This window comes from Hydractinia symbiolongicarpus, chromosome 14, assembly GCF_029227915.1.
Source record: "Hydractinia symbiolongicarpus strain clone_291-10 chromosome 14, HSymV2.1, whole genome shotgun sequence".
Taxonomy (NCBI): domain Eukaryota; kingdom Metazoa; phylum Cnidaria; class Hydrozoa; order Anthoathecata; family Hydractiniidae; genus Hydractinia; species Hydractinia symbiolongicarpus.
This window is the reverse complement of record NC_079888.1, coordinates 2,099,244-2,124,507: the sequence shown is the minus strand read 5'-3', so window position 1 is coordinate 2,124,507 and position 25,264 is coordinate 2,099,244.

Genomic DNA, 25,264 nt, shown 5'->3' with positions numbered 1-25,264 from the left:
AACTCGATGTATTACATATCTTTCGGAATACTGATAAAAGTGTAATTTTGTATTGCGCTCTTTACTTTTATCATTCTTTGGGAAAAGGCGGTACAAAATTTTAACACGCGTTATTCGTTTTTGTTAGTTTCGCGTAATCTAATTTTCTCGCACATTTTGAAAAGAATATCCCACGCACATCAAATATTCGGTCAGTTTATTCGCAAAAAAAAAACTGTTTTTGCGCAACGAATTGTTCTGCAGAGCGTTCATTTTCCTACCTCGTCCCCAGGGTTCTTCTATATGATATTCAATTTTGATGTATTTCGGAAGATGTTAGCGCCAAAGAAACAAGAAGCGCTAAGGACAAATATTTTCTGCATATTTATACAGCAATACGATTGTCAGTTTATATGCACATTTATACATACTTACCTACAATATCAACAAAGCTTATACCTACAATTCTGATCAAAATTTATTGAGACAGCACAACTATATTTAATGCTCGTCACCACAAGTAATAAAAAAGTCTCTTTGTATATTAGATTTGTGTCAACATTTATTTGTCAAGTTCAATGAATTCAACGGCCTTGTTGTTTTTACTACAAAAAGGAGATAAATATTAAAGGAATTCCTTTAAAATATTTTAAAACCTTTATGTCTTGACCTGCAAGCAGGGGCAGAAATAAAATCATAAACTTGAATAAACTTTTTGTGGAATAATAAAAAACAAAAAATAATCCTACCGCTTTTTGGACCTTAATTTGGGTGAACTACCTTAATTTGGGTGAACTTTTGCAATGTAGTGTCGTTCTTTGCTATTACGTATTTAGGGACTTCGCCTACCGTATTCAAATGCAATTAAAGTCCGAATATAAATTTTCTGCCATATATTTTTAAGAGTTGTCATGCTTTCGCTTAGATCACCGAAGTTTTTAAATGTTTGCGTAAAAATTTTGCTAAAACTACCCAAAATCCTTAAGTACTACTTTAGAAATCCCATTTGTACTTTTAGCGCATGACTTAGTTACATCACATAGTGCAAAAGAATCGCAGAAAAGATAAGTTCGTCTTAATTCGACAATCATTTTATTCAGGGCCTAGTTCTTATTTCAGCTAATTGAAGACTTGCCGTTCTGTTAAAATTCCCCATTAATCCCATAATAAAAATAATAAACAGACCCTGAAAAGGAGGTTTCAATTGAGTTCATTTGTTCTCTACCCAGGATATGGTTTCGCTCGGTTAAATATCGAACTGAATTTGTTTGCTATCAACTCACATCGCTCACTACCGCATCTACACAGTACACGCCGCCTGTCAAAGTACTTTTAAACCGGGTCCCTTTTCCAATATCTCAGGCCCTTTTGGTCCGTTTAATACACATTATATTAATAAAGGCCGTGGATGGAGAGTCAACGAAGGAGACCCTATTAATGTGTTAATACCTTTTGTGTTTTGTTCTCTTAAGAGCGACGAATTTTCTTATGGCTTTGTTGGATTTTTAGGGTCTTATTTTGCTGTTGCGCTTACAGTCTTTGCTGTTGGTGTTGCTGTTATTGCAGTTGTTTTTTAAACTCAGCTATGTTCTTATTTAATAATACAAGAGAAAATTCGTTGTAAATTTTTGGGAGGTTCTGTTCCAAATCAGTATTTTACCATCCAGATCATTAATTACTTCTTGCAAGAAATATAAGTTACTATTTATTTAGGTAGCGAGTGCAAATCAAAATGGCTGACCCCTTATTTTGTCGCATCAGCTAAAGAAAACACTAACTTTTTTTTTAATTAGCAGAATCGACCTTAACACTATCCATTTCAGGGTAAATGGAAATGGGGCGGATATCACCCTCCCTGATTTTCTTAAAACTTTCCTTTGTGATGCTGTAAGTTATTTCATCTATTAGTCACCTTTACGCAAAATTTTAGTTCCCATACCTCTCAGAGCCTTACATTTTGGCCATTATTAGTCAAGCCTATAAATTTCTATGAAAACCTTAAATTTATTAAAGGGAATCATTCTGTAAAGTTTGGACACGTGATTACTCCCAAAACCGGACTTCCAGGCAATATATGGCGTTTGTTTTAAACTGAAAACAAGCTAAACAGCTTGTCGACTTTAAAAGGCAAAGTTACAAAATAATTAGACGCTTTTTAAATCAACACAGATAATTTCTTAAGCCGCCAATCCGATAAAAATTCATACAACGAAAAATCCGTCGGACGTCCATGGGCGTAACGTCAGAAAAACATTCAACGTGAGTAATAAGAGAACTTTAATGACGAAAATTTATAATTAAATATCAAGAAACTGAACCTACATGAAGTTTGTACGGTTATTGGGTTAGCTGTTCTAATGCAATTACAAAAGTATGGCAAGTAGGGCAGTTTTTGCACTCCCACACAACGCTTGAATAGAGTTAAGTCGTAATTTCGAATAATAGCAATATCTAGGAGAGTGGAATTTAAGATGAGACGTACAGTGCAAAAATATTTTTACAAGAGACGGACAAGAAATTGGAATCAAAGTTAAAAAAAATATAAATGAATTTCGGTTATTTTGTAGCATTTGTCTTAAATCAGACAGCTTCGTTTCTCACAGACATTTCCTAAATCTCATAATTTGCTTTATAGTAGTTGTCACTCAGCGCCTGGAAAAAAGCTTTTAAGTGCGATAACTAGTTTATTGCATAAATTTTATTGTTTTTTTAGATATATTATTGTTCAAAATAATTAAAAAACCCTTCGTTTAACTGCAAATAAAGTTGCCACAAGAAAACTAATGTTATTGTTCAATTTAAATCATAATTAATTTCCCAATTTAGAATAATCGAAGTAAATGACTTTTCAATGCGTTATAAATCTGTATGGAGTCACAAGTGAACTGACATTCTCGGAGGTGGAGAGCAATAGCTTCCTCATGAGAATTTAACGACGCGGAATATGTAGTTTTGAAACGTATGAATATGCTTTATGAGAATAAACTTCTCGGCAGATTCTCGCTTTTTAGAAAAACAAAAACTTCAAGCAATCAAGAAAATATAAGCAGTGTATATTGCACTGTAGATTTAAAGAGGAGAAAAAATTGCACTCGTTTCTCCGTAGAAAATATAAGACATATATTTTATCGAAGCGCGCGAAAAATTTCAATCATATGATACAGAAAAACATGCTTATAAAAGCACCAAATTGAATCCATTAATTAGCACTAACTAGGGAAACCTGCATTTAGGTGGGATTTTTATTAGTACTGCCCTCAAACGAAGTTATTGTGTTAGTTGGCCCTTTATTGTTTCTCAAGGGAAATCATGTCCGTTCGTTGCCTAAATTGCTAAAACGAATTCCATTTTTTAAACTGTCGCTCGCAATATAGTACTGATACGTTCTTAAATCCTATTCGGTTGGGGGAATTCCGCCCCCCGAGCCGATTTTTGTTATAACTTTTTAACATTTTCCCTTTACTTATTTAGATGTACAGAAGAATTAATTCGTTGAAAAGCGAAGATAGAGGCGATGGCGGTGTCGTTATCGCAAGGAGGATGGTAAGTTAAAATTTCTTTAACTTTAAATTTTGGCTTGAAGTACAAAAAACGTTCTCGTTCTAATGTTTTAATAGGCTTTCTAAAATCCTATTATCATATTGATTAAAAAGTATAAAAATACGATAATCTAAATGATTTATAGCAACCTGTATCCCTAAAATCTTTTGTCTCCATTTTATACCTGGGATGAAATAATATCCCTGATACTGGCTGATCTTTAACAGCGCAAAATATGCGGTTAAAACTCGAGGAATGGAAAACCATTCATTAGCTTTAGCTAGTTTAATGTTTTCATCATGTTACTCCATTGTTATTAGGTTGCAATCTTTTCTCAATTCGTTGGTTTTGAATGTTTATACGTATTTGAAGGGTTTTTTATTAAATTTACAAAATAGCAAGAAAAGAAAGAAAAACAATAATTTTACTTTAAAAGTAAAGCAAGACGCTTTGAAAAAAGCTAGAAAATAATTGATGACAAGCAGGGAAAAAACATTTTAAGACAAAATCAGATTTAAGACGTTTAAAGACTATAAAAAACATTCTCATAGGTAGCGCATTTTTTAATAAATATGTGTTAAGTGCTACACCAGCAATAATGAAAATTACGCGACTTAAAAAAAGTGCAAGGTGTATGCATGTAATTTTAGAAATGGAATAGTTAATTTTAAATATTTTTAATACTAAATATACCGCTACAGGACTCCCGAAGAGCTACCTATAGGAACAAAATATATTGCGGAATTTATCTAGTGAAAATTTAGGAGCTTTGCTTACTGAGAAAATCCATTTAATCTTTTTATTAAAATTTCTTGCTGATTGGTTGCTTAGGATACTGTAATGGTATAAACATAATTTTTTTACAATTTTTATTAAAATATGTGGAGTTTGATATTCCCTAATAACTTATAAATATTTAATTAGTTGTGGGTAGTTCGCTTAACTTAGGCTATTGTTGTAAAGGTCAAGTTGCGAAAAACCTTTTTACGAGGATTTTTAGTTGTTCGTTTTTCACGATGTATATTGTTGCAAATGACTTTGGCACATTTAATGTATATTTTGATTATTTAAAGAAAAAGACAGGTTAAAACACAAAAGAGCGAGCAAAAATTCATTTTTTTTACAAATTTTTAAATAAAACACAAACGACGCACTTTTTCGAAAAAATGTGACAAAGTATTGTTGCTATGGTAATACTAAAGTGATTGATAAATATAACGTAGAAAAAATGAAACGTAGGGGATTTTGGACGTTTTAGTGAAAAACAAAGATGTGAATTTATGGCTACCTGGAAAAGAAATAAATTTTATATTTATATTATCCTATAGACAATTTAATTTGCTTTTTTATTCAATAAATAATTTTGAAGAAAAAAACATAATTATTGAGAAACAATGAATATACTGAATGTGTGTCTATACCCTTCCTTAAAAAGTTTTTAGGGTACTTTTGAAAAACCATAACTCGCAATTACTCCGACAACAACTTTTGCAAATGCGTATACATGCTTAATAGTGTTTAGAATGTGCTAGCCGCACTTTAGAACAAGCCGTAATAATTGTATGATTCAGCCAGTTGCGATAAAGTACAAAAATATCGGAAAAAATTGTTATGTTGCCAACAATTAGTACAGCTAAAGAGTTTGTATCAAACCAATTAAGCTGAAGACAAATTGAAAAATTGTGTAGATCCTATATATTTTGTCACACGTTGAAGATACTTTTTTTCATTGATCCTGCTCATAAGTTTTTGGAAAATGGCTGTTTCTTAGACACAATTTGAAATGACACAGCATTGCATGACAAAAGGCTACGTAAGGTCTGATTTGGTAAATGAAAATTGCGAGCGAGGAAGATTGCACATGCACTAATTGCTCTTCTGCATTAACGCGATGGATAGCGAATGAATAAGAAATTGAGCAATAGGCCATGTCGGCGTCGTTGTAAACATTGACCAAACTTAAAGGACGTTAAACTCCACTTTTCATAACTCAAAAGTTCTCTTCCGCATTTGTTCGCATTGTGCAATGTGTCAAAAAGAGAAGACGCACAATGATGGCGTTTGAATTTATGAACTCAGTTTTCCAAAAGAAAATGAAAAATATCTTTTCAATAAGAACCACACCAATATCTACAACATGAATACCCTATACTTATTGCGTTATCATAAATGTGTTTTTTTTGTTTTTTCATGGGATAGACAAAATCCTATACGCAACTACATTTGTGAGTACAATAATTAAGTTCGATTAGATATTAAACAATTTTACGACAGGGAGTTGTTTTCGGTGAAGGACTTGGGTGTACACCACCAATACTACCTCTAAAAAATCTGCAAATTGCGAAGTACCACTGTCTTAATCCGTCATAGAATTTTTATAAATGAACTTGTTTTTCTTGTTTAGAGTCCGCGATTTCCGTAAGTAAACAATCGCCCACTTGTTTGGCTTTATATTATTCACATATTCATTTCATTTTGTGTATGTGAGTATAGTTTCTTTAAGGCGTGTAAGAATATGGTAAGTTTTTATTTGGTGATGATAAATCAAAGGGTTTCTTTGCTTTTTGTATTACAAGAAACTGTTTAATAGTGAAAAGAAATAATAGATCAGAAACATTTTGTAAACAGAGACATACTAGAGCGTTTGGCAAGAAGATTTCATAAAAATTAAGCAATGTTATTTTCATGGCCTCTAGGCATTCTTCAACGACTTAAAAGCATACTCCTGGTTATCTCTGACAACAAAAATTATCTCGAGATTTTCACGTTCAACTACTGAATTAAGTACAACGCTTATCTTCACTACGCAGTCAAAATACTCAAATAGTTTTCGCTCTAAATATAAGAGGTGGATTGAAAAAAGCATTAGCTAAAGAAACATTTTTTGTTTTGCTATTTCAGAGAAAAAGGAAAAGAGCCCCCTCCCGGCAAATGCCCAAGATGGCAAATAAGAAAAAAACCGAAGATATCAAATTTTTCACAAATAAGAACATGCTGTAATTGACCTTGAATGAATAAGGAAGTTCAGTTTCCTGGATGTTTAATACTCAATTTTCAATTTATCTTCAGTCTCACTGCCTTTTCAATAACAAGTTAATTTTTTTAAAGTTTGATAAAATAGGGGAAACTTTTGTAAGAAATGTACACCTTTTTTAGATTACAACGCTCAAACAAGATCTGTAAGTATTCATTATTGATTTCTTACGTTAATTTCATCACAAAATACATTTTAAAAAACAAAGCTAAATTGTATTTTGTTTTGTCTTCTAGAGCTGTTTTTATGCATTATATTGAGCATTTTGGACAAGTACATGATTCACAAAAGCAAAGCGAACAGTTATACTTTGAAATATATTTTCCCTACGGTTCTCGTGCTACATTTAGGAAAAAAGATAATACTAGAAAATTTTAGCCTTGTATGTTTCCTTATTTTGATTAATCTTAGACATTTCTTTTTTCAGTCTTTGTGATAAGGAAGTGTAGTTTTCCCGTGTAAAAATTCATATCTTTTTAATCCGAATTTATAAAGAAACCCTTACAAGTTTGTTATTCTAAAAAGTTTTCTTTGCGCTAAATCATCAATTGGTAACATGAACAATTAAATAAATATTTATTTAAAAAAGATGTTAAAAAGACAATTTTCATTGTTTCTTATTATGTTAACATGTTCCCAAGCTAATCATTCTTTTGACTGAACCATAAAGAATACCCGAATATCACAAAATAAATAAATAATTATGATCAACTTGCTTGTCTGTTAACAACTAGTCCTTTGGTGTTTTAGAACGGAAAGAGACGAAGAAATAAAATTTTTAGTAAGTAAATAAGTACTGGTTAGTTTCTGTTTACGTTACGACGTATGTTAACGCATCAACTAATATAGTTTTTATTGTACAATGGAGACGATAAAATCGATTTGGAGAAATTTGTATATGGTAGATTTTACAGATCTGAGAATTCTCCAAAATTGAAATTTATTTTGAAAGGATGCAAAGCATTTTTGATTTAATAACTACAAGATAAAAGGAAAACAGCAAACAATTTTTGTTTTAAAAGTATTACTACAAAAAGTAGCAGTAACGACATTTCGCGTGAAAAAAAGCATTAACGCTGTTCTGTGACATAATAAAATCAACCTTCATGTCTTCTACGACGACAAACATGATTTTAACTAAAGTTTAGTTGAGCATTTAAAATATAGAAACAATTCTTCAATCGAAAGTCAAATGCTTTTTTATCGAAGTGTTTTTAATATTTGGCAGAATATCATCCTAAAAGTCCTCATTTATTACAGAAAATATTGCACAATCTGGACCTAATGTCTCTCATTTTAACATATTTCTTTAACTTACCTTCGCTCTTTCATATTAATGTTGAAAAGTATTACCCAGGGAAGAAGCGTTTTGTCCTTGATATCGTAGTAACTTTACATGCCTTGTTGTCGAGTTTGAAATTCACGCAAACGCACAGTGATTCCAACGGATCGTAAGAGCAAAATGGAAGCAAAATAGAAGCCCATACATTCCTGCTAATACAACATAGAAGCCTATGCTCAACGCAATGAAGAGTGTGCAAGGAAATTGCGCAAAATTCATGAAGCAGTATCTATTCTGCTAGTTATTCCACGCACAACCTGCTCCGAAGAAGTTCTTTAGTTTTTGACATAGGCCAGACGCTGGCAACTGTGACATCAACCAAAACATCTTATGGGTGAGGATGGTTAACGCAACTCGTTTCTTGTTTCTTATCTGTGACCAAGTAGCACAAGTAGACGCACAAAATTAAAAATAGTTTCAATGCTTTACTCTTATTTTTTTCCCGTCGACATGTTCACGTGGCCGTTTTACCATCCAGAATGTCATACTGAGCTTCATCTGAAGAAAATGAATGGCGGCTTTTGTCGGGGAAGCATGTTATAAACATATTATATTTGCTTTATGATTTCGTGTTTTACTTAAATGTTAAATTACTAATTCTCAACTTAATATAAAAGATAAGATGAATTTGTTTTAAAGTAGCTTATGTTTGTTTCAAAGTAGCATAGGTGACAAAACAAAAAATAATGTGAAAAATAAAATATATACTAAAAAACATTGGAATGAATTACTTCCAAAAAGTAATTCTTTACAAAAATTAATTCTGCAAATTCACTCAACTCGAGAAGATTGTTGTCATGGTAACACTTTAGCATAGTTTTCAAAAGGAGTAATTTAGCCGTAAAGTAAAATTCCTCAATGGAGATTTATCTCCCACATAAAACTCCACTTAAGCAGACGAGCAGAACAATAAAAAAAGCTTCCGTCATTCCAATTTTGACGACGTAAGCAAATTGATTAAGATAATTTATTAATGCCAAATACAGTATTTTTTATATTTTTTGGCGTTTTTATTAGTGCGTTTTTAGATTAAAATAATATTGTTAACTTATTCTTAAGCTGTAAGAGAAGAAGAAAAGAAAAAGAAGAAGGAGAAGAAATTGAGGTATTACGTGAGGGAAAGAGCATTGAAGGTAAGGTAGCAAAGTTCTGTTTATTTCTTTGAAATATTAAATCTCTTTCATAATACCCGTATAAGTCCTGTCTGTGTTCTGTTACGTAAAATAGTACCGTAAGTAGCAAGACGTACGCATTGTTGTATCAAAAAGGTTGGGCGAACCCGTGGATTTTTCCACGGGCCACCAGCTAATATTAAATATTAAATATAAATATCAGATATGAAATATAAAATATGTATATTCTAATATTAGAAACTTAATAAAGTATTGGCAACCAGTACATGGAAGTTAACTTTAAACAAGATATTTAATTGCTGTAACACCGGCTACTTATGCTTAGGCAATAAAACTTTGTATAGTTGTAAAATATCATAACAGTGTAAAGGTAAAATATTAACTAGATTGCGTCATGGAGATAAGAAATGCTGTCATATTAAATTTGCAATAAATTTAGTTTCTCAGATGCATTTAACTTGGTAAATATGACAATTGAAAAAACATAACGACGTCTTTCATATCGCGTGATCGATGACTTCAAATGTCGTTGTGTTTTATTCCTAGGATCCATAAATCTTCTTAGCAACACCTTATTAAACACCTAGTTACGAACATACATGTAATAGATCATCCGTTTAAAACGGATGTCTAGACTTTGCGCTTAATGCCCAATAAACCAACCAAAAACCGAATCTCTCCTAAAAGAATTTTAGCACTAAATTACATGCCGAGCAAAAACTAGCTTTATTCCACCCTGTGCTAAGTGGATAAAAACAAACATAAATCCGTCTGATGGTTTAATTTTGAGTTCCACAGTATTAAAATTACGTGTCTTTTAAATATATAGATATTTTTTAATTAAAAATATGACGCTCCAACCTGATGTTTGATCAACTCAAGCTGACTTTAAAGCATTATTTAAAATGTAATTTTTCTTCTCATTTCCTCCCCGGATAAAAAATTGAAGAAAACGATTTTGTTATGGCCTAAATTTACAGAAGAAAACAAACCTTTGATACAAGGATTGACTCTATTCGGATGTAGGTAGTAATAATCTTATTTTGTCATACTGTGAGGTAGATAGGATGAAGCAATATAACAGCATTTCGCATTTAGCTTTGAGTTGGCTTGAAGAATTTTCAACATAGGAATTGGGTGGTTGTGTTTGTGAAACGGAGTTAATGTCATTGTTACTATAAGTTAACCGCAGAAATCATTTTAAAAATTTCAGTTCATGTATGCCGTAAAAATGTTTTTATGAAAGTTTAGCATATAAAAGAACGGTGACGACTTCAAATATTTGAAAATGCTACGTGTATATCTACATTAAAAAATATTTTAAAAATAAGTTATGAAGTTGTAAATTTTCCAATTAATTGGATTCTTCTACATATCATATTCTTGAGTATCGGAAAAGCAATCATCTACTACCAGCAGATTGTTTTAAATAAAATCACCAGGCAAAAATAATTTCTTGTACATTTCTTGTAGGATAGATCGAGTCATCTGTTGCTTTTAACGCGTCGTCTTAAATTCTCCAACAGCACAAACATTTGACCATGTTTGTATGTGTCATTTCTTGTATTAAACAACACCAAGCGTAAGATAACCGTATTCAAATTAGCACGGCAAGGCGCTTTTCCATATCTGTTGTAAATACAATACATCAGTACATTAATGGGTTTAAATCAATGCGTGATTACGTTTCATAAATATGAAACAGCAGTGTGGTTTAATTTGTTCTTCAATTGGATATTAAAGATCCTGTACGAACAATTGGTTTATATCCATCTATAGGAATTTCTTAAACACTTCTTTATTTCCATTAAAGTCACAATTGTTCTTTTCTAAAAAAAGACAGGTATTTTAATATTTAAATATACATAAACAAAACCTTTAAAACAAAAAGACAATACAACAGCTCAGTTCATAAAGCAAATGCGTAGTATAGAAAAACTGAAAGAACTGAAAGTCAAAAGTATAAAATACAAGTAATATGATAAAATTATATTTCTCTCACCTTTACTGTCAAAAATTGGCATCCATGAACTGAAAATGATCTGAAATTTCAGAATACTACGACACAAGTGCACAACAACTGCGTTTCACAAACGTTACCAGCAGTCGTAAAGTTATACTTTGATACAAATAATTTTAGCGATTGAAAACGTGGATGCTATGTTTATTTTTAGCTCTGCTTATATACAGTGTACCCAGGTATAAATTAGCTAGAATTATGAGCGAGTAAAAATAGGACAAACGATGCCACCAAAACATAATTTGTAGTATGAAAGTATCCTGGTTAAAAATGTTTAAAAATTATTACAATTGGTACCTCACATTCACGTCAAAAAGCAATTGACAGTAATTTTTAGTACAATTGACAATTATGCGACAGGATCTTTAAAGTTGTTTTGTTTTGACAGAATGAATGAATAATTGGTTTATACGTATACGTAGTCTTTTTATTTTATTTTTCATAATGATTCATGAATTATTACACTGGTCGATACTGCCACGACAAAAACAAACTAGAAGAAATGGCCACGGTAGATATCTTGGCAAGAGAAAAAGCTTATTTTGCGCATGTTTTATTGCACTATAAAAAATAAATTAGCAAAAACCAGTTTTTAGGTCCATGTTTTGTATTCATTTAGTCCACTTTATTACTGCGATATTACTTTTAAACATTTTTGTATTTTTTATCAATACCATAAAAGATGACAAAACACTTTTATCTTTATTGTTATATACCTACATCTTTATTTAGATTCCAAAGAATGAAGATATTTTCCATTTTTAATGTAAATTTCAGCCAAAAAATGTTAAACATTTTCATTCTTGTCACTCCACTAATGGAAAGGGGCTTAACTTAGTAATAATGTAAATTGGAGAATGACAAAAACGCGTAAAAGTGAAATATTTATAATTCAACTGTAAGCGATGGAAAGATGGTGGGAACAATTTTAACTCAAAATATCACTTTCCGCGAAAACTATGAAAACAAACCAATTAAGACAATATGCAAAATTAATTCCCTCTGGATTGAATTTCAACTTCAGTGGTTTGTGTCCTCCACAACAGTCCATGAAAAACGTTATAAATTAAGACACAAATCAAATAAAAAATTAAAGAAGATGATACACAAAACAATACACGAAACTGCCGTTTGATGAACTTTTTCGTCATTCAGAAAACCGAATTACAAATTATTAAAATGAACATACTAACTATTTATATCATTCTTGCATAACAGTCCCTGCAACTGATTATTGTGTACAGTATACTTTAATACACTTCAGGACTGTAAAAGTTAACTTTTTTCAGGAAAGCATTACTTTAACATCGTCGAAATTGTATCGAGCATAAAATATGGAAATAATTGCTTGGTAATTTTTACCTACAACGTTTGGGCTATATGTTTTTTTGTAGGTCATTAGCTCGGCTGCTGCCAGCAACAAGGAGACCAGACCAAGTTAGGCAGAAGCAAGCTTTTGACTTTATCGCAAGCTAAAGTTTTACAGCTACTTCATAACAGCAGGAAAGCATTGTTTTCACATCGTGGAAATTGCATCAAACGTAAAATAAAAATAAAATTCTTTAGACTTTAAATAAAACGGTATAACAGTGTCAAGTTTCGGAGGCTTCCTTAAAACGCTAGCACAGGTCGGAGAATTATTGCACAAAGAAATTATCGCATTGCTGCCATTCGTCCTATGTTTCAGTAAAACGAATCAATGAAGTACGTTTGCAACATGACATGATTACAAAGTGCGATAGGTTTATGATTGCAAAGTGTGGCAGTCTATACTTTATTAACGGATTTACAGCAGAAAATTGTTTAATTATATGGGAAGGGGAGGAGAAGGGAGACCGTTCACTAAGTTAAGAACCTATCTAAATCAACTATTTCTGCATACACAGTTAGCTCATTTTTGAAAGTAAATGCACAAAATTTGGAGGAAATTTGTGTCTCTGTTCCCAGGATGGAATAATTTTATCGCGCAGGATAAATAATTGAAATCCTAGCTACATATCACAAAATACGTCTACTATAAATAAGACACCCACTGCACGCTGCTTGTTGCTATTTGCTTTGCTTTATAAAAATGAATACACAAAATTGTAAAAACATTTCATACCACCTTTGGGCAACCTCTCTGCGTCAATAAAATCAATTTCAAGGCAACTTTTTGTACAACGGCCTTGTGCCTTTGTTTTTATTTTCTAGTAAAATTAAAGGAATTCTTAAAAAATATTTTAAAAGCGTTATGTTTTGACTTGCAAGCAAGGGCAGAAATAAAATCATTTGGACCTCAATTAGGGTGAACTTTTGTTCTTTGCTATCACGTATTTACAGACTTCGCCTACCGTATTCAATTGAAATTAAAGCCCGAATATAAATTTCTGCCATATACTTTCAAGAGATCTCATACAGACCACTGAAAGTTTTTGAATGTTTATGTTAACATTTGACATTTTGCTAAAACTAGCCAAAATCCTTAAGTACTACTTGGGCAAATCCCATTCGAAATTTTAGCGCACGAGTTAGTTAAATCGCATAGTGCAAAAAAAGCCCAGAAAAGAGAAAGAGTTCGTCTTAGTTCGACAGCCGTTTTATTCAGGGCCTAGTTCCTATTTCAGTTAGTCGAGCACTTGCCGTCCTGCTGAAATTCTCCAGTAATCCAATAATAAAAATATTAAACAGACCGCGAAAACGAGGTTTCAATTAAGTTTAATTTCATTTGTTCTCTGCGCAGAATAAGTTTTTGCTCGGTTGAATATCGAACCAAATTTGTTTGCTAACAACTTACACCGCTAACTAGTGCAACTACGCAGTAGACGCCGACTGTCAAAGTACTTTCAAACTGGGTCCCTCTTCAAAAAAATGGGCCGTAAAAATGTAAGTACTACTTTTTATACAATAATTAGTACATCTAGCAAAGAAAGGCTCAGTAATAATAATTAATAATAATTAAGAGAATAATTAAGATTAATAATTAAGAGAAAATTTGTTTTAATAATACAAGAGAAATTTGTTGTAATTTTGAAGAGGTTGAGAGGTCGGAGAATTATTGCACAAAGAAATTATCGCATTACTGCAATTCGTCCTATGTTTCAGTAAAACATATCGATATTGTCAGTAATTTCGAAGCTGTTGGAAAGAATTATGTATAACAGAGTGTTCGATTACTTTACTAAAAACTCCCTTTTCTATAACAAACAATTTGGCTTCCGTCAACAGCACTTGACAGAACATGCCATTATGCAACTTGTGGAAGATTTACACAATTCCTTTTTAAGCGGTAAATATACCCTATTTTACTAGAAAAACTACATGCATATGGTATAGCCGGAATTACGTTGAAGTGGTTTGAAAGTTATTTATCTAATCGCACACCTCACTTAAAACAGAAACGAAATTCCTGGGAGTTTTACTAGATGAGAATCTTACCTGTCGGAAACACATTGAAACTGTAAGTATAAAACTTTCAAAATCTATTGGTGTTCTTTATAAAGCTCGACACCTCCTAAATAAACATTGTCTAATAAATTTATATTTTTCATTCGTACCATACGCAAATATAGTTTGGGGCAGCACTAATAAATCTAAACTTGAATCGATATATAACCGTCAAAAACACGCTGTAAGGACTATTCTTTTCCAAGACAAATTTACACATAGCAAACCACTACTGCAGTCTATAAAAGCTTTAAATATTTTCCAGATAAATATTTTTCAGAACGTATGCTTTATGTATAAAATGAAAAACAAATCTATAACCCCATAATTTCTAACATGTTTCAAGTAAGAGAAAGTAAATATTCAATCATGTCATCTGGTCAGTACTATCCACCATACAGAAAAACTAAGGTCAGTCAGTTTTCAACTTAATATCGTGGTCCATATATCTGGAATTGCATACACAAAATTGATAGATTTGTATTTGACAATGAGCGATCCTTTAAATGTTTTCAAAACAAAGTAAAAGCATTTATATTACACAGATTGAACAATGAAGTCTTTACTTTTAGATCTTTATTTATCTTTTGCAGGCACTTGTTATTTAGCATTTTTTACGTAGGTTATTTTACTTCTCTTTTTCATGCATATTTTTTATATAAGCGTCTTCATAGGAAGAGCATGATATGTTATTTCAACAGGTTCTCAATGATAAGACTAGTTATTTGTCTTCTGTGAGATTCCTGGTTAGATAGGATTATTACATATTTTTTATCTTGTAACAATTAAACTTATTGAATTTAATACTGTAACACTTTACTATTGTATGTACCTTTGTTTACGAAAATATCTATCTATCTCTCTATTATGGTAAGTCATGATAAGAGAAATTTCATGTGACTTACACTTGGTTTATCATCAATTTTCTAAAGATCCTAAGTACTTCAAATGATAATTTCTTCCAGAAAAGAAGCGGAGGCAGTGGTGATCATAAATCATAAAATTGTCTAGATACATATTTGCCAATGATCTTTTTGATAAATAAAATTCTGAAATATCAGATTGGTGATTGGATAATGTATATAGCTCACACCACAGTACACTGATACATTTTACTCACCTGGAAGAAAATTCATGCTTTTTATAAAAACACTTTTACAAGAACAAAAGCCTCAAATTTTGTCAAATAATACGATTTTAGACAGACCGATCTTTTCGCTTTAACTAAAAAATAGAAAGTCATCTGCTTTACCAAACAACTACGTAATGCTAAAATTCTACATCATGAAATTATTCGAGGGCGGTGCTTGTTCAAAAAGAAGCCTAAAAAGTGCGGCGCTTAATCCCGGGCGGTGCTTAATTTTCGACCTCCCCTAGATTTGGTTCACAAGTAAGAAAATGTGCATATATAATTTGACGAGAATAGATGACGCAATTAAAGAAGCCGAGAGCGTTTGGCAAGAAGATTTTTTAAAGATTAAGCAAGGTTTAAAGTGTTGTTGCATTTTGTATTCGAATTAGGTTGATATCGTTTAGTTCAATTTTATTTTTAATTTTCTTGTTATTATAGGGAGAAGAAAACCACCGAAGTAGGTTGCATGCTGCTATATTCTGTTCTTAAAAGGGAGGTAGATTTACCACGCAGTCAAAAAGCTCAAACTGGATTTGCTCTGAATATAAGATGTAGATTGAGAAACATATTTTCTTTGTTATTTTAGCGAAAACGGAAAAGATTATTCGCTCAGCCGATGCCGAAAAAAATAAACAAAAAAGAAGAAGTTGGAAAACTTCAACATATAGTAATGCTACACGCTTTTTGTATAATACTTCTTCAGGCTCTCTAAACGTGTTACATTCTCACTTTTATTGGTTCATGAAGGGCCCACATGTTTCACCAAAAATCACGGAAAATGATTAAAGCAAGTTACATTTCTGTTATTTTGTGCGAGTAACTACATGACTAAAAGTAGAAAAAATGGTACAATCGGTATGGAGGAGCTGATATAAAGTTACTTTACGAAAAATTTGAGCTACCTTGACTTGCTGGAAAAGCTTAGGGAATTGTGATGAGCTATTGAACCCTTCCACGACGTTAAAAGTCTATAATTGACAAGAGAAAAAGTGTGGAATTGAGGATATGAACCTACATTTTCCTTTTTATGTTTTTCGTACTTCCCCTGACAATAATCGTGACATAGCGGAGGCAGTGGTGTTGCCAGCATCTTGCCGATTAGCGAAAGCAACGAAAAGAAAATGGTATGTAGTAGTTATAAGTGCTAGCAATGTATTATTATGTAACTAAAGCTGAGAAAAGTCTTTTTATTTTTCTGCAACTGGGCAATTGAAGGAGATTGATGTTGAAGAATATTTTGTTTAGATAACAACATCACATCCTTTCCTATTCTTTCGATCATAAATCATAAAATTGTCTAGATACATATTTGCCAATGATCTTTTTGATAAATAAAATTCTGAAATATCAGATTGGTGATTGGATAATGTATATAGCTCACACCACAGTACACTGATACATTTTACTCACCTGGAAGAAAATTCATGCTTTTTATAAAAACACTTTTACAAGAACAAAAGCCTCAAATTTTGTCAAATAATACGGACAAAGTAAAAATAATCTCGGCTTAATACTGGAGTACGAATTTTGAAGCGCCGCCGAGATTAATCAAAACTCAACATTTTAAAGATTTTAGACAGACCAATCTTTTCGCTTTAACTAAAAAATAGAAAGTCATCTGATTTACCAAACAACTACGTAATGCTAAAATTCTACATCATGAAATTATTCAAGGGCGGTGCTTGTTCAAAAAGAAGCCTAAAAAGTGCGGCGCTTAGTAAAGGGCGGCGCTTAATCCCGGGCGGCGCTTAATTTTCGACCTCCCCGTGATTTGGTTCACAAGTAAGAAAATGTGCATATATAATTTGACGAGAATAGATGACGCAATTAAAGTAGCCGAGAGCGTTTGGCAAGAAGATTTTTTAAAGATTAAGCAAGGTTCAAAGTGTTGTTGCATTTTGTATTCGAATTAGGTTGATATCGTTTAGCGAAGTAGGTTGCATGCTGCTATATTCTCTTCTTAAAAGGGAGGTAGATTTACCACGCAGTCAAAAAGCTCAAACTTGATTTGCTCTGAATATAAGATGTAGATTGAGAAACATATTTTCTTTGTTATTTTAGCGAAAACGGAAAAGATTATTCGCTCAGCCGATGCCGAAAAAAAGAAACAAAAAAGAAGAAGTTGGAAAACTTCAACATAAAGTAATGCTACACGCTTTTTGTATAATACTTATGCTTCAATTGTCTTTTGGTAAATAAGTTCAGTTTACTTGATGTTTAAAATTGAAATTGTATTAAAATATTTAGTATCGGCATATTCTATAGAATTTATTATTATCTTCAGACTCTCTATTAATAAGAAAACTGTTACATTCTCACTTTTATGGGTTCATGAAGGGCCCACAAGTACCAGAGAAAAATAAAAGTAGACAAAAAAATTAATGTTCACGGTAAATGTTTCACCAAAAATCATGGAAAATGATTAAAGCAAGTTACATTTCTGTTATTTTGTGCGAGTAACTACATGATTAAAAGTAGAAAAAAATGGTACAATCGGTATGGAGGAGCTGATATAAAGTTACTTTATGAAACATTTGAGCTACCTTGACTTGCTGGAAAAGCTTAGGGAATTGTGATGAGCTATTGAACCCTTCCACGACGTTAAAATTCTATAATTGACAAGAGAAAGTGTTTTTCGTACTTCCCCTGACAATAATCGTGACATAGCGGAGGCAGTGGTGTTGCCAGCATCTTGCCGATTAGCGAAAGCAACGAAAAGATCTTTTTGATAAATAAAATTCTGAAATATCAGATTGTTGATTGGATAATGTGTATAGCTCACACCACAGTACACTGATACATTTTACTCACCTGGAAGAAAATTAACAGTCCCTGCAACTGATTATTGTGTACAGTATACTTTAATACACTTCAGCACTGTAAAAATTAACCTTGTTCAGGAAAGCATTACTTTAACATCGTCGAAATTGTATCGAGCATAAAATATGGAAATGATTATTTGGTAATTTTTACCTCTGAATGTATACCTGCACAGTTATGATTGGAATTTGGATGGGCTATATATAACCTTAAAATTTTAGCAATGAAAGAAATTTACTTATATTGTTTTTTTTGAGGGCTTAGTAGCTCGGCTGCTGTCAGCCACAAATAGACCAGACCGGATTAGGCAGAAACAAGCTTTTTACTTTATCACAAGCTAAAGTTTTACAGCTACTTCATAACAGCAGGAAAGCATTGTTTTCACATCGTGGAAATTGTATCTAACGTGTGAGAATTGTAGTAATTATTCAGCATTTATAAACTTTCAGTTTATTTAAAGGCAGTATATTGATGGCTACCTATATTTTAATTTTATATGCCGGTATCCTTACTTTTTATCTCATTTTCTAAAATCATAATGGTATAACAGCGTCAAGTTTCGAAGAAAGATAAGTCTCGCGTTGCAAAGCTCCATTACCACAACGAAACTGCTTCCTTATAACGCTAGCACGGTGCGTAGCTATAAATGTCGCAGAATTATTGCAGAAAGAAATTATGGCATTGCTGCCAGAGTGAAAACTGCCTGATTCGTCCTATGTTTCAGTAAGAAGCAAGCAAGGGGGTACGTTTGAAGCAAGGGGGTACGTTTGCGATATGAAATGATTACAAAGTGCGATAGGTTTGTGATTGCAAAGTGTGACAGTCTATATTTTGATAAGGGATTTATAGCAGGAAATTGTTTAATTCGATCACTAAATGAAATATTTCTGCACATACAGTTAGCTCATTTTTGAAAGTAAATGCACAACAAAATTTACAAAATTTTGAGGAAATTTTTGTCCGGGGTTGGCAGGATGGAATATTTAATACTTGTTGACGAATTTGCTAATTTTTAAATAATCTTTTTAGTCTCTTTTGTTGACGGCGAATTGAATATATAAATGTTTTGCACTTAAAGAATTCTTAAGTTACCTATTTAGTCCAAGCATAAAATGTGCGCTCGTTCCGTTGCTGAATTTTTAATTAGATCGCGCAGCATAAATAATTGAAATCCTAGCTACATATCTTTGCAGAACTAAATACACAATGTCTACTATAAATGACACACCTACTGCACGCTGTTATTTGCTTACTGCTTCGCTTTATAAAAACTGCATACACAAAATTATAAAAACATTTCATACCACCTTTGAACAACCTCTCTGCGTCAATCAATTTTTTCTCATAGCAACTTTTTGTTGTCATCATTATTTCGTTAAAATCATCTAAATAAGTAAATACAAAATAAAGAACTGATTACTGTCGTACATAGTAGAGTAGTTTTAGCTGGAGTAACCGATACCAAATTAGTTAGTCAACCTCAAGTATTCTTTGAATTACACATTATTCGTTAAGGGCTTCCCGGGCATAGAAAATTTGCTTTTGTAGTGGCTAAGTGTAACTGCTTTATAAAAACATGCACAAAATGTCCCAAAAATTTATTTCCATTGCTTCCCTCATTTCTCCAACTTTAAAGGGAAGTTTTCCAGAAGTGTGTAGAGCGCGGATAAATTAATTGCATTTACTAACAAAAATGTTTACTCACCATTGTCATTTTGCATAGACACTTCATACACTTCGGTAGTCTTTTCTACAATTTCGCGCCATTTTGTGTATTCAGTTATTGCCTAACAAAAGAATAACGATGTTTACACAAAAATTTTACTCACTTCAAATACTAAGAATCGATCGCTTTAAATATAGTACTTACTTTTTTGTTGCTCTTCGGTTGTCGTAAAATCCTGTAATTTCCTTTTACACTATAAACAAAATATTTCTTATTAATTCTTATGTATTCAGAAATCTAACGGATGAAAAATAGCTTTTAGTATAAAACTTTAATTCAGAGAAAAGAACTTAAAAAAAATTACGCACCAGATAAAAACTTGAATCCTTTCCTCTTTGTTATCCAGAGCTTTGTATGTGAAGCAGCGTGGTTTGTTTTGAAACTGTATAGCAAATTTTCTTGGTTCATTAATTTTTAAAAATAGAAAGCTTTTATTCCGTCATTATTTGATACACTTCTCTAACTTTTTATGCGTTCAAAGGTTAGTGATCGATTTATGTAATCAGTTTCATATAGAAGGCGGGAAAAAAATCGACAAGAGTCCATTTAATGTTAATTTCATGTGATGTTGCACGATTTTTTAACTGCTGAGTTAAAAGCTCGTATTTTGATAAAAATCAATAATTATAATAGCTTAAAAACAAAATAGTGTGGTCTAAAAACAAGTATTTCTTCAACAGTTCTATTTTCTGAAAACCGGTTAAAAAAGTACATCTAGCCTATCTAAAATTTAGATGTTGTTATCAGAACGGTTAAAAATATATAGCTTTTGAGAACGTTTAGGTTTTGGACATTAAAATTAGAGACTCGCAAGGTAAACGGCTAACAAGTCTTGAGGAAACGGTTCAATCCGAGAAGCAATAGCGAGCTTAAAAAATCACGACGAGGTTATCTAGGACGGTGTTTGCGTGACTTTTCCGTTAGTTCGCATGCGCTTGCTGTACTCTCTTTTGCGTCGTGTTTCTTCTTACTCTAGTACATAAGTTCCTTGAAAACAATAGTCCGCGTTTCGAAAAAATATTTTCCCATTTAAATGTGACAAAAGTAGAAATAAATACGTTGTTATTATGAAAAATATATAAACATAGAACATTTGGAGTTTCTAACAAATTTAAAGGTCATAATTCACATAACTTGGAATTATAGTTACAGCAATTTAACGCCCATTGTACGACCGTTGGTGTTGCTGAAGACGTATATCCACGCTGAAGATAAGAGAAATCCTATATGTTATTATGCGGCTTAACAGATTCAGCGTTTACCGAAGTCGCACATTTTTAACAGCTGCCCCAAGCGCAAATTTTGCGCAAGTTGCATAACACTCGGTTAAGTGGCGAGGATTACCGTAAGTGCCTTTTTATATGAGAACCAGGAAACTCGCCTATCGAGTTTCCCGGTAGAGCAGGGTAATATCAACTCGGGTTTATATGTAAATTTGTCATTTTCCGTCCCGGGTTTACATGTAGAAAATTAGCGGGAAATTGTGGCGGGGTGAGTATATAAACAAATGTGGCTTCCATTAACAGAAAAAAGAAGATAGCGATACTGTTTATGCTTGAAACAACTTGGTTATCACTATTAGTTATTTCTTTTTTTTTTAAATTAACATCATTGCAGATCAATTTAAATATTATTCATTTAAATATATTATGGGGCTATTATTTATCTCCCACACACTTAAAACAGGATAAAAAGTTAATTTTAGATCATTCTCAATTATAATTTTATTGAAACCTGGTGTTTTCAGCATGTTTCATGGTTTTGTTGTCTTTTTATTACAAATACGATATAATACAAAAACAAATATATCCATTGATTTGCATTAATAGTGATAATTATTTGCTCTTCTAAAGCTTACATAAACTTTTTCCGTCCTTAGCCACCGGGTTTTTCTGTTTACATGGACAAATATCCATCCCTTTTGACCGGGCCCCGGGTCACTTGCCCGGGATCTCGGTTGACCGAGTTTCCCGTTGTAGCCGGGGCGAGAGGAATATGCACCATATAAACACGACTTAAATTTTCAGCGCTTTCCGGCGAATATCCGAGATCTTAGTCATGCGGGATATCTCGGTGGACCAAGTTTCCCGGTCTCATATAAAAAGGCCCTAGGCCATGGAATTCACCAAAGGTATAAATATTAATGCATTTGTCAATGAACTGACTACAAAGGCGAAAGCTTTTTAATTAACAGGAAATAAATCTTTAGAAACGGCATTTTTGGTTATCAACCGTTAACGTGTGCAGCTAGAAGATTTAAAACAAAAAATGAAGTAAGAATGGAATTCTTAAAGAGAAACCTGTACTCATTCGTATGATTACATCTACGCCTTTAAATTTATTTAAATAATTTATCAGCAAGGGAATTGGCAATAACTTTATAAATTTGTTTTAAACAGAAAATTTTTGTAATGTTGTGATCATGGCTCTAGAAGAGCCGATAGCTCAATGGAATATGTGAAGAAAATAATGTTGTTATTTTTCTCAATGTTTGTTGCATAAGAATCCATAAGTTAAAAAAATGATGGAACGTGATCGAGAGAGACTCGATGTCCAAAATCGTGAAGAAAAAAGGAAAGCGATTTGCAATTTTTGCAATAAGACTGGACATTCAGAAGTTCGTTTAATTAAATTTAACGCACATGTAACGTGAAAGGACATAATTTCAAAATATTAGACGTGTAAACTAACCATTACTAGTTCGATGGTCAATTGGTGGTTTAAATACAGAAGTGAACACGAGACCTGCACAACGAACAATCTTATCACTAAAATCGCCGACTAACCCGTCGAAATTTTATATGAAAGATGATCACAATTTGTGATAATGACTTGTGAATCCTTCGACAGATTGACGTCAAAACCGCTGCAACACGACGCTAAGAAATCCACCACCGGCTAGAAGGCTATTTTAATTTCCAGGGACGTTAATTACAGTATACTTGGCGCAAAAATGGAGAATCGTTTTAAAAAATGCTCGCGTGACGTTCAGCATCAAAACATTTTGTATAAAAACTTTAAGTGATCACATTGCTCTCACCTGCTACAAAGAGAAAATTGCCAACAGCGCCTTTATTCAAGTTGCAAAATGCGCAGATGTCAATAAAAGTGAAACAAAGTCAATACGTGCACGTGTTTAGCCCTTTGAAGCGTTACCAAAAGTAAGCACCGATTTGTTAGAACTTACCAACTCACACATTCATAATGTATGATACGTATGATGGAATTGGCCACGCCCACACCTCAAAGAAATTTTAAATTACCAATATAAAATACTTCGGAGGGCAGGCTAAAACTTAAAAACAGTAATAGCTGTTGGAAAAAGTACAAGGTGTGAAAGTGGCGAACACAGAATTAAAGTTCGATATCAGCATTTAACCGACATTGAGAAGGAAAAATTGTTGACAGTTTTAACAGAAAATCATTACTTACATCGATCGCGAATTTCATACGAACATTCCATTGATCTAAAACACGATAGGCCTGTAGTAAGTAAACTCAGGGAACTGCCTTATGCCTATCGTGAAGATGTATATAAACAAATCGGTTAGATGTTAAGGCCCGTTTCCATTTGACTGCATTTTCCGCTATAACGCAAAAAGCTCGAGCTTTTTGTTGGCGCATGCGCACTCTCACAAAATTACAGCTCAGCGTCAAAGTTGAATTCATTCTCTCGAACAGCAAATAGCGAATGATATTTGAGTATTTTAAACTTTTACGTAATTTTGGCGGGAATAACAGAAAAATAGATGATGAAATAGACATCTGTGAAAGAAACAACGAATTTAGTTGTTTTTTTATTCACAACACAATAAATGTAAATACAAATAATTCTGAACCAAAATCAAACTACAAGTTCCTCAAAATCGCAACAATTTCCCTATGTTTGTAGTGTTTTCTGGGAAAAAATCACATTTTCTTTTTCTTTGACGTATAATTGAAATAGACAAATAAGATTTAGTTTTATAGAATTTAGTGTATAGAATAAAATTATTTTTTTGTTTATAGCAGCAACAACTTTCTTTTAAATTTCGCGCGTGAGAAAATTAAAGCACAATGGAAATTGATTTCTGCTCGAGAACAAAACTCTGAAGAGCCTTTTGCACTATGGCGGAAGATGCAATCGAATGGAAACGAGCCTTTAGAAGACGCAAAGACTTTCTACAATGACTGTATTTCGGCGGAAAAACGTAAAAAACATATCGATCAAGTCGACTAAGATTTAAGAAAATTTGCAAACATCAGTTATGCAAGAAGAAGTAAAATTCATTAAACATAACGTCAGTAAGAATGGATTGTATCCTGAACATAACAAACGCAAAATGTGATTAATTTTGCTTGCCGATCCAATACAAAAGAATTAACATCATTCTTAGAAGTCGCGTCATACTTTCGGAAATTTATAAAAGTCTTCTCCGATAGGTCAGCTTGTTTATATCGTTTGTTGAAAAAGGCCGTTTTTTATATTGTCAGAAGTGGGTGAAGAAAAATCTAAATTTTTAAAAAATTAACTCAAAAAACTCACCTCATTACCTCACCCTGATTTTACCAAACCTTTTGTGGTACTTACCCACACTAGCGATTACGCATTAAGCTTTACGTCATCGCAAAAGTTTGAGGAAGAATTATATCCGATTTTATTTGGTGGTAAAATTTTATCCGATGCCGAAGCAAGATATTGTACTGCCGATAAAGAAATTTAGCGATTAATTTTACAGTTAAGCGATGCGAGTATTATTTGATTGGAAACGTCTTTGTTGTTTATAGTGATCACCAGCCACCCATTCATTTCAGAGCATTCAATGAAATTGTAAATAAACGCTTTAGATGGGTACAGTATTTGGAGAGTGTGAACACCGTAATTCGTTACATCCTTGGTAAAGAGAATGTTGTGAGTGACTTTATATTACGAAACATAAAAAGTGATCAAAATTTGAATGTTATTGATGCATTTTATATTGAATACGATTTAGTTAGTTATGACGAAGACGAATTAAACGAGTAAGACAGTGCCCATTGTATAAAATTTAAATTGGGTGAAACGACAGTATTGGACATCGTTTACGAACTTATAAGATAATCTTGTTACGAAGGATAATATTTTACAGTATG